The sequence below is a fragment of the Carcharhinus amblyrhynchos genome, chromosome 11 (assembly GCF_965287045.1).
Source record: "Carcharhinus amblyrhynchos chromosome 11, sCarAmb.v2.hapA, whole genome shotgun sequence".
NCBI lineage: Eukaryota > Metazoa > Chordata > Chondrichthyes > Carcharhiniformes > Carcharhinidae > Carcharhinus > Carcharhinus amblyrhynchos.
Window position 1 is genome coordinate 17,383,280 of NC_137334.1, and position 11,463 is coordinate 17,394,742.

Below are 11,463 nucleotides of genomic sequence, written 5' to 3' on the forward strand. Positions count from 1 at the left end.
CTAACCACTGTGCTGCCGTGCTGCTCTTGTTAATGTAAGCCTACTTGTAAGTGTGACATGATTAAATAAACCTTTAAATATTGTCTAGCCAACTTACCAGCCCCAGCTAACCTCACCCTAATTTTTTACACATAGACAGAACACGGACTCACCAATTTTTCCTGAACCAATTGATCCTCTGACCTTTGAACCAAAAATCAATTCAAATGAACAGAATTTTGTTGATTTGTTAGGTGCATTCTTAATTGCAAAGAGTACAAATGGAATTCCTTTATCCCAATCCTCTGGATAATCCTGACTATAGATATAGACGTTGGCAACCCCCACGGCTTGCCTGGGCTTGCAAAATCTCACTAACTGTCCTGTCTCTTCAACTTGTCCCTCCACTCACATTGTCTGTACCTTTAAGACTTGATTAGCTGTAAAGACTCGCATTCCAACCATTATTCTGTAAATTGAGTTTGAGCTTTATGTGCCCTGTTTGTGAACAGGACTCCCACTCACCTGACGAAGGAGCAGTGCTCCGAAAGCTGGTGATGTTTGCTACCAAATAAACCTGTTGGACTTTAACCTGGTGTTGGGAGACTTCTTATTATAGTCGTAGAAGTTTACGGCATGGAAACAGGCCATTCGACCCAACTTATCCATGCCACTCTTTTTTTAACCACTAAGCTAGTCCCAATTGCCTGCATTTGGCCCATATCCCTCTATGCCCATCTTACCCATGTAAGATGGGTATAGAGGGATATGGCCACCTAAATGCTTTTTAAAAGACAAAATTGTACCTGCCTCTACTACTACCTCTGGCAGCTTGTTCCAGAAACTCACCATTCTCTGTGTGCTCCTCTGGACCCTTTTTGTATCTTTTCCCTCTCACCTTAAACCTATGCCCTCTGGTTTTAGACTCCCCTAACTATAGGCCCTCAGCGTGGTCTTTAAAGTTTGATGCTCCCATTCTAACGCTCCCTGTGATACACAGTTGGTTTAAATTGCTTTAGTCCTAAGCTCTCCATAACTTCCCTCAATAAGTTTGACATAAACTTAGATCCCTGCTCTGTTCGGATTTCTTTGGGCAGCCCAGATGTGGTCAAAAAAGGAACTCCTGTGCAATCTCTCTTTGCGATGGTATTATATAATAGAATGGTCTCCAGAAATCTAGTAGACACATCCATTGTGGCCAATAAATACTAATTCTCACTTTTCGGGGATAGAGGGAGGGTAAGAACAGTCACTAAGTACTTAGTGAAACTGCACTGTGCCCTGCAGAAACACAGAACAGTGCAGCTTCTGTGCTCCTGGGGCTGGGCTTGTCGAGTTAAAGTTTATTTTTTTGGTCACAAGTTGGCTTACATTCACACTGCAATGAAGTTACTGTACTCAGTCACCACACTCTGGCACCTCTGCGGGTCAATGCACCCTAACCAGCACGTCTTTCGGACTGTGGAGGAAACCCGAGCACCCGGAGGAAAGCGGAGCACCCAGAAGAAACCCATGCAGACATGGGGAGAATGTGCAGAGTCTGCACAGAGAGTGACCCAAGCCGGGTCCCTGGCGCTGCGAGGCAGCAGTGCTAACCACTGTGTACAGATGCATCCATTCCTTTCTGACCTTACTTAATTAAGTCAAAACAGGAGGTGGGTCATGAGGTCCGACTTTGATCTGCTCTCTTGTTCCAATGTTTGCATATCTTTTTCCACGTACAGCACATTCAGCTTCCCTGACAGCAGTGATTCAATGTATTTCCAGCCTCATGATGCCAGTGTTGTAAGCGGCTGGAAATAGAACATGAGGTATGCGTGTTTTCGAACTGTTTATATCTGTGCTGCAGGCAGTTTCTGACCCGGGGCCGTGAACCAGTTGGAGGTGGGAGTTACACCGGTGACATTCCTGTGGCAACGCTTATCGGGGATCCCTAACAAAATGGTGATGAACAATCCGCACTGCTTTCAAAAACGTGGCCTGTAACTTCCAAACTCCGGAGGGTGGAACCCAGGAGGCATCCCAGAAAATCCCTGCCGTTCATGCCATGCTCCCACTGTGGTGAGGCTGGAGAATTTCGCGGCCAGCCAAATCTCCATCCACTGCAGCGGGATGGGAAAATCCCGCTGGCCTGAATGGTGGTGACAATCTGTTTATGGTGGGAAAGGGCTGCGAGGGAATTACCCGGGAGGTTTAAACTTCTGGTGGGACGTACCCTGAAGAAAGAACAGTACAGCACAGGAACAGACCCTTCGGCCTTCCAAGCCTGCACCAACCATAATACCGGACCTTATTGCCCTAACCCCCATGTATTTACCCTACTAATTCCCCTAACACAAATGGTCAATTTAACATGGCCAATCAACCTAACCCACACAACTTTGGAAGGAAACTGGAGCACTCGGAGGAAGCCCATGCAGACACAGGGAGAATGTGCAAATTCCACACAGACAGTAACCCAAGTTGGGAATCGAACCCGGGTCTGACACTGTGAGGCAGTAATGCTAACCACTGTGCCACTGTGCCACCTCACCACTTTGCCACCATGCTGTCTTGTGGATTGTACACGCTGTTACCGCTGTGCGTCGGTGACAGAGAGAGTGTATGCTTGTAGATGTGGTGCCAATCAAACAGGCTGCTTTGTCCTGGATGGTGTCGAGCTTCTTGGAGCCGTGCCCATCCAAGCAAGGGGGGAGTATTCCATCACATTTGTACCTTGTAAATAGTTTGGGGAGTCAGGAGATGGGTTCTTTGCCAGACAATGGCCAAATTCTCACCGTATCATGTCTGGAGGTCACAAAGACAGTGGTGAGGGTTTCAGCAGAAGATGAGATTTCATCAAACCTGCTTCTTAATAGAGGGGCTATTCTTAGTTTACTGCGTCCCAGTGCTTTGACTGGCCATCAATTCTTAGCACAGGCTTGTAAATCATTTTCTAGCTTTTTTTATCCACGATAATAACTTGCATATATATATATATATTGCGTAGTAAAATACACAAGGCACATCTCAGGAATGACACTATATCACACAAGGGCAGGGAGCCAAAAGATCAGTTGACGAGGTAAGTTTGAAAGATTTCAAAAAAGAGGAGAGAAATTGGTGAAGAGATCTTCAAACACATTTCAGATCCAATGCTCTGTTAACTTGACAACTCTGATATCTGATTCACGTTTATCAGAGAGAAATGAATTAAAGACCTCAACAATGCTTTAACAATAATGGATAAGTTTAGGCACGGATAAGAAGAATGGAAAGATTAAAGGTTTCGGAGCCATTAAGTGTCAGTCATAGCTGACAGGTGGACACAGTTTGCTATGCAGTTACAAGGCTGTGGGTTCAAGTCCCACTCCCTCTCCTGAGACAAAGGGATTTTCTGGTCGGGTTCGCCCTCAAAACCAGCAGATCCCATCCGAGGTCAACGGACCTTTCCAAGGTCTGCCCCTCGCCCGCTATAATTCCCATGGTGGGCAGAGCAGGAATATCTGTTCTAGCACAGTACTGGGAGGAGTGCTGCCCTGTGGGAGGTGCTGTCCTTTTGGGTGGATGTTAAGGGACCCCACAGCATTAGATCAAAGTTGACTAGGGGAGTTTCCCTGGTGACCATAGAATTCCGATCAAACTCACGACGTGTATCAGGTTTCTGGTAGCATAGACGAAATTCAGCAATAGCCTTGTTTAAGTTCTTCACATGCATAAACGTGATGCGAAGAACTTAAACAAGGCTATCGCTGAATTTCGTCTATGCTACCAGAGACCATCGAATTCCTACAGTGCAGAAGAGGCCATTCGGCCATTGAGTTCGATTCTGACACAATATCTTACTCAGGCCCTCTTCCCTGCTCGATCCCTGCAACCCCACATATTTATCATGGCCAATAAATCTAAGCTGCATATCTTTGGACACTACGGGACAATTTAGCATGGGCAATCCACCTAAACTGCATATCTTTGGACACTAAGGGACAACTTAGCATGGGTAATCCATCTAACCTGCATAACTTTGGACCCTCAGGGTCAACATAGCAAGGCCAATCTACCTAATCTGCACATCTTTGGATACTATGGGATAATATAGCACGGCCAGTCCACCTAACCTGCACATCTTTGGACACTAAGGAGCAATTTAGCACGGCCAATCCACCTAACCTGCACATCTTTGGACACTAAGGAGCAATTTAGCACGGCCAATCCAACTAACCTGCATAACTTTGGAGTGTGGGAGGAAACCGGAGCACCTGAAGGAAACCCATGTAGACATGGGGAGAATGAGCAAACTCCACACAGACAGTGGCTAGAGTCAAACCTGGGTCCCTGGCACTGTGAGGCAGCAGTGCTAACCGCTATGCCACAGTGCCATCCCAACATTGCTTTTTGTGGGATCTTGCTGTGCACTGTGTTTCCTCAGTGGCTATATTTCTCCAGCTCTGGCCATCCTGAATACGGTACTATAGAAATTCACAGTCTCTCAATCAGGCAAACAGGGAAACTGCGGAAGTGGTTCAAACATCCCCATTAAAAACAGTAACATCTAACTTTCATTTGGCAGGAATGAAGTGTGACAGGAGTCTGACCGAGCAAGACGAGTGGGTCCAATTGTGCAGACGGGTCTTTCATCCAGTCATCATTGGAGAGTTCAATGACGGCATCCACATGCTGAACCCGATGCTGGAGGAGGTTCCTCACCAGTTCCTCGTCCTGCTGTTCCAGGGCGCGCTTTAGATCCCGCACGAACCTGGAGCTGACAGGGTGATCGGGAATGGAGATGGGCCCCCTGTGAACCCGAAGCCTTTCTTCCCCCTTGCCCCCAGCAGCCATTGGAGGGATTAAAAGATCAGGAGTGCACGTAGCTAGCTGTCCGCATTAGCTCCAGACTTCTGAGGCTGCCCCAAGAATAGAAACGTCCAGCTCTGATTACAAAAACACACCACATATAGAAACAGTAATCTGTATATAAACCACCAGCTTCCTACAGGCACAGGTCTTACGGTGGCACAGTGGTTAGCACTGCTGCCTCACAGTGCCAGGGACCCAGGTTCAGTTCCGGCCTTGGGTCACTGTCTCTGTGGAGTCTGCACTTTCTCCCAGTGTCTGTGAGGGTCCCCTCCGCGTGCTCCGGTTTCCTCCCATATTCCGAAAAACATGTTGGATAACTGGATTGGCTAAATTGTCCTTCAGTGTATCCAAACAGGCACCAGAGTGTGGCGACTAGGGGGTTTTCACAGTAGCTTCATTGCAGTGTTAATGTAGGCCTACTTATGACACTAATAAATAAACTTTAAACTTTTCCTATTTGAACTTGTGGTTATTTGCACTTTCACACTAAAGTTGACCTTGTATTAATGCTAAATTATTAGTTCAGAAGCTCAGCTAATGTTCTGGGGACCCGGGTTCGAATCCCGCCACAGCAGATGGTGGAATTTGAATTCAATAAAAATATCTGGGATTAAGAATCTACTGAAGACCATGAAACCATTGTTGGAAAAACCCATCTGGTTCACTGATGTCCCTTTACGGAAGAAAATTTGATGCCATTACCCGGTCTGGCCTACATGTGACTCCAGAGCCCCAGCAATGTGGTTGACTCTCAACTGCCCTCCAAGGGGAACTAGGGATGGGCAATAAATGCTGGCCAGCCAGCAACACTCATGTCCCACGAGTGAATAAAAGACACAGGGGTTTCCTTGATGTTCTGAATAAAAATAATTCAAATTGATGTTATGTAGGAACCTACTGACTGGATTATATTTTTATCCCGGGGCCTTAAAGCCAAACTTTCACTAATCAAACTCTCATCAACTCCTATTCGCCCATCCCCCCTCTCCCCGCTTGTTAAATACATTAATTACCGGAGCAGTGGTGCCTTGGTTTTTCAACTTTGTATGTGTGATTTCAATCCCCTTCCTGTCTAAGTGACCTCCGCCTGCCCCAGAACCCTCCAGAATATCTCTTAATCCTACCTGTAGCTCTAACACTACATTCTGCATCCTATCCTTTTCCTTCTCTTCTATGTACTCTATGAATCAGCCTCAAGTACAGAGTGGATGGGACGCTTTTCAATCAGAGGAGTCTTCAAGCTATTACCAAAGTGTAGGAGTCTGTTCTGAGAGATTTCCTCTTTGCCGATGACTACGCCCTGTATGCTGGCTCAGAGCTAGAGATGCACGTCAGTATGGACAAATTTTCCACAGCTTGTGACAACTTTGGACTCACCATCAACATTAAAAAGACCGAAGTCATGCACCAGCCTGCTCCTCATGCACTGTGTACAGAACCCATAATCACAATCAAAGGGCAGAAACTACAGGCAGTGGACCAGTTCACTTATCTTGGCAGCACCCTCTCCCGAGCAGTGACTATTGATGCTGAAGTTAATTGCAGAATTGTAAAGGCAGCTACAGTGCAATAGGGTTGGCATTTGAGAAGAGATTAAACAGTCTAGGCTTATACCTTCTAGAGTTTAGAAGATGAGAGGAGAGATGATCGAGGTATATAAAATTTTAAAAGGGATTGATAAAGTAATTGTGAACCAAGTGTTTCCCCTTGTGGGGCAACCTGGAACAAGAGGTCACAGGTAGAGGTTGAGAGGCGGTAGATTTAACACTGAGATGAGGATGGACTACTTCTGGCAGAGGGTGGTGTATTTGTGGAACTCGCTGATCCGTAGCGCAGGGGGTTCTGAATCATTGAATGGTTTCAAGAAGGAGATTGATATATTTCTAATGAAAAGATGGGATAAGGGGAACAGGTGGGGAGGTGGATTTGAGACCAGGGAGGGATCAGCCATGATCTAGATTCATAGAATCCCTACAGTGCAGAAGGAGGCCATTCAGACCCTAGTCCCACAACCCAATATAGTTACACTGCCAGTCCCACTGACACTAGAGTCAATTTAGCATGGCCGATCCCCCTAACCCACACATCTTTGGAGTGTGGGAGGAAACCGGAGCAAACAGACACAGGGAGAAAGTGCAAACTCCACACAGACTGTGACCCGAGGCTGGAATCGAACCCGGGTCCCTGGCGCTGTGAGACAGCAGTGCTAACCGCTGTCCCACTGTGCCGCTCCAGGTTCAATCTGATTGAATGGCAGAGCAGGCTCGAAGGGCTGAGTTTGCCGACTTCTGCTCCGATGTTTCTATGTTCCTAATTACAATCACAGCAACCAGCCAGAAGTGGAAATCCAGCACTCATTCAGTTAATGCCTTGTGTTCACAAAATGTTTGCATGCAGGCTAAAATAAAACTGCCCCTGATTCCAAGCGAGCTCACTTATCCAAAAACTCTCCCTGGCTTGTGATCGAAGGCAGGCATGAGACACCCTGCTGATCCCTTTTCAACCTTTTCCTGTGACAATCCTCCTCCAAAATATTCTCTGCACTGTATAGTTCTGTCAACAAATGCAGGGTGCACCCGAGAAAGTCCAGAACCACCACCTAAGGCTGCCAACTATGTTTCAATGTATTCCTGGAGCTTTCATCACATGACTTGACCTCCCCTCCTTCAGCCATGATCCTGAACTTGCTAACTCACAGACCACAATCAGTAAGGATAGGCAACAACACCTCCTCCACAATCATCCTCAACACGGTGTCCCACGAGGCTGTGTTCTCAGCCCCCTACTATGCTCCTTATACACTGTGACTGTGCAGTCAAATTCCCCTCCAATTCAATTTTCAAGTTTGCTGATGACACCACCATAGTGGGTCGGATCTCAAACAGTGACGAGACAGAGTACAGGAATGAGAGAGAGAATCTGGTGAACTGGTGCGGCAGCAATAATCTCTCCCTCAGTGTCAACAAAATGAAGGAGGTTGTCATCAACTTCAGGAAGCGTAGTGAGGAACATGCCTCTGTCTCCATCAACAGGCACAAAGTAGAAAGGGTCAAGAGCTTCAAGTTTGTAGGTGTCCAGATCACCAACAGCCTGTCCTGGTACCCCCCATGCCGACAATATAATTAAGAAACCCCCCCACGCCTCTACTTTCTCAGAAGACGAAGGAAATTTGGCATGTCAGCGATGACTCTCTCCGACTTTTACAGATGCACCATAGAATGCATTCTTTCTGGTTGTATCACAGCTCGATATGGCTCCTGCTCTGCCCAAGACTGCAAGGAACTACAAAAGGTCATGAATGTAGCCCAATCCATCACACAAACCAGCCTCCCATCCATTGACTCAGTCTACACTTCCCACTGCCTCGGCAAAGCAGCCAGCATATTTAGGGACTTCACACACCCTGGACTTTCTCTCTCCCACCTTCTTCCGTCGGGAAAAAGATATAAAAGTCTGAGATCACATACCAACCAACTCAAGAACAGCTTCTGTCCTGCTGCTGTCAGACTTTTGAATGGACCCACCTTGCACTAAGTTGATCTTTCTCTACATCCTAGCTATGACTGTAACACTACATTCTGCACTATCTCATTTCCTTCTCTATGAATGGTATGCTTTGTCTGTATAGTGTGCAAGAAACAATTCTTTTCACTGTATACTAATACGTGTGACAATAATAAATCAAATCAAATCAAATCAAATGAGACGGTCAACACACCCGTCCTTGTGGGGTATTTCCAACGCCAATCAGAAAGCAAACAGATTACCCATTCGGATGATGTGGAGATGGACGGGGCTAGGCATAGTAAGAAATCTCACAACACCAGGTTAAAGTCCAACAGGGCCTAGTTAAGATACCCTATCAAAGAGTCAGTGCAGGCTCGATGGGCCAAATGGCCTCTTCTGCACTGTGTGGATTCTATGATTCTATGGAACTATTATTGATTGTTGGAAAAACCCATCAGGGTTCAGTAATGTCCTTTAGGGAAGGGAATCTGCTGTCCTTACCCAGTCTGGCCTACATGTAACTCCAGAGCAATGTGGTTGACTCTTAACTGCCCTCTGAATTGGCCGAGCAAACCACTCCAGTCAGATCTAGTTATAACAAGATCCCTGAATGTATTTATAAAGAGTGGCTTCTTCCTTGAGACATCTTCTGTGTAACTGGATAAGGGCTCTGGACACCTTAGTCTCACTGAACCTGCTCAGTTTACCGGGATTTCCCAGCGACATTCCTTCATCTATTTTTATTTGAGGCATTTCATGAATGTCGATCCTGTGCCCTATAAACCTGAGCCCATCCAAAGCTCTGCCATCTGCGTCATAATTTGTACCCATCACCCCTGTGCTTGCTGACTTACACTGGCTCTCCATTAAGCAAACACATTGGGTAGAATTTTCCTTCCCCGCTGCCATGGGAATCATAGCGGGCGGCACACGAACCATGCAAAGGTCCATGGACTTTGAGGCAGATTTTCCAGTCTTGGGGCAAACGTGGCTGGGAACTTTGCTCATCGATTTTAACATTCTTATCCTTGTTTTCAATTCCCTCCATGTCTCGCCTTTCTCTCTATCTCTGCAATCTTCCTCAACCCTGCGATGCTCCTGCAGTCTTGGCAAGTGCACATGTCCAATTTTAACCGTTCCACCATTGGCAGTCGTACATTCAGTTGCCAAGACCTTAACCTCTGGAACTCCCTCCCTTATCCTTTCTTTTTTATTTATTTGTGGGATATGAGTGTCACTGGCTGGGCCAGCATTTATTGCCCATTCCTTGTTGTCCAAGGGCCATTGAGAGTCAACCACATTGACTCTCAACTCTGGAGTCACATGTAGACCAGACCAGGTAAGGATGATAGATTTCCTTCCCTAAAGGACACTAGTGAACCAATGGTTTCATGGTCATCAGTAGATTCTTACTTCCAGATTTTCTTTTTTTTTGAAATCAAATTCCACCATCTGCCATGGCGGGATTCGAATTCGGGTCCCCAGAACATTAGCTGAGTTTCTGAATCAATAGTCTAGCGATAATACCACTAGGTGATCGCCTCTCCCTCTGCCATCGCCTCCCTGTCCTCCTCTCTACCTCACTCTCCATCTTGAAGATGCTGTTTGGAAGATTCTTTGCCAAGCTTTTTTGTTGGTTAACTGTCCTAATATATCCTGAAACAAAGGAAGCGGAAAAGGCTGCCAATATTCGGAGAGTATCCTTGAAGTGAAACTCGAAGCTAGTGGCCAAGATTCTCCAATCTCATTCGCCCTACTGCTGCTGACAGCAAGGTGAGAAACATAGAAACATGGAAGATAGGAGCAGGAAGAGGCCATTCAGCCCTTCAAACTTGCTCCACCATTCATCACAATCACGGCTGATCGTCCAACTCAATAGCCTAATCCTGTTTTCTCCTCATAACCTTTGATCCCATTTGCCTCAAGTGCTATATCCAGCCGTCTCTTGAATACATTCAATGTTTTGGCATCAGCTACTTCCTGTGATAATGAATTCCACAGGCTCACTACTCTTTGGGTGAAGAAATTTCTCCTCATTTCCATCCTAAATGGTCTACCCCGAATCCTTAGACTGTGACGCCTGGTTCTGGACTCCCCTACCATTGGGAACATCTTTCCTGCATCTACCCTGTCTAGTTCTGTTAGAATTTTATGAGTCTCTATGAGATCCCCCCTTATTCATCTGAACTCCAGTGAAAACAATCCTAACCTAGTCAATCTGTCCTCATACATCAGTCCCACCATCCCCGGGATCAGCCTGGTAAACATTCGCTGTCCTCCCTCAACAGCAAGAACATCCTTCCTCAGAAAAGGAGACCAAAACTGCACCCAATACTCTAGGTGTAGCCTCACCAAGGCCCTGTATAATTGCAACAACACATCCCTGCGACTGTACTCAAAACCTCTCGCTATGAAGGCCAACATTTGCCTTCTTTACCGCCTGCTGCACCTGCATGCTTACCTTCAGTGACTGGTGCACCCAGGTCCCTCTGCACACTCCCTTCTCCCAATTTACAGCCATCCATTTGGCACTCAGCCAAAACCCAGCTCCCTGCAGCAAGACTGGAGAATCCCAGCTGCAGGCTAGGGTCAGAGAATATCGGCCAATGTTTCAGGTTCATTTAGTGGCCACCTTTGGCAGGACTGGAAGATCCCGCTGGCGGGAAAGTCTGGAAAATTCAACCTGATGTCTTTTCGTCAATGTTTCTCCATTTTGGGGATGTGCTTGGGAACAAACAATCTCACAGGTATATTGGACTTCATTGCGAGAGATTTTGAGTACAGGAGCGGGGATGTATTGCTGCAATTATACAGGGCCTTGGTGAGTAGAGTATTGGGTGCAGTTTTGGTCTCCTTTTCTGAAGAAGGATGTTCTTGCTCTCGAGGGAGTGCAGTGAAGGTTTACCAGGCTGATTCTGGAGATGGCAGAACTGATGTACAAGGACAGATTGACTAGTTTAGGATCCGCAAAGGAAATCCGGCATTGTTTCCACAGTTTTGACTACGCTAAGTGTGCATAACGAAGAAACTTTGCAATAAATAACATGTGCGAAACGTCAGTAAATGATAAAAAATTGATTGTGTTATAAATATTTGGATTTTAAATGTATAAATATTCTAAGATTCAAAACATTTGTGCTC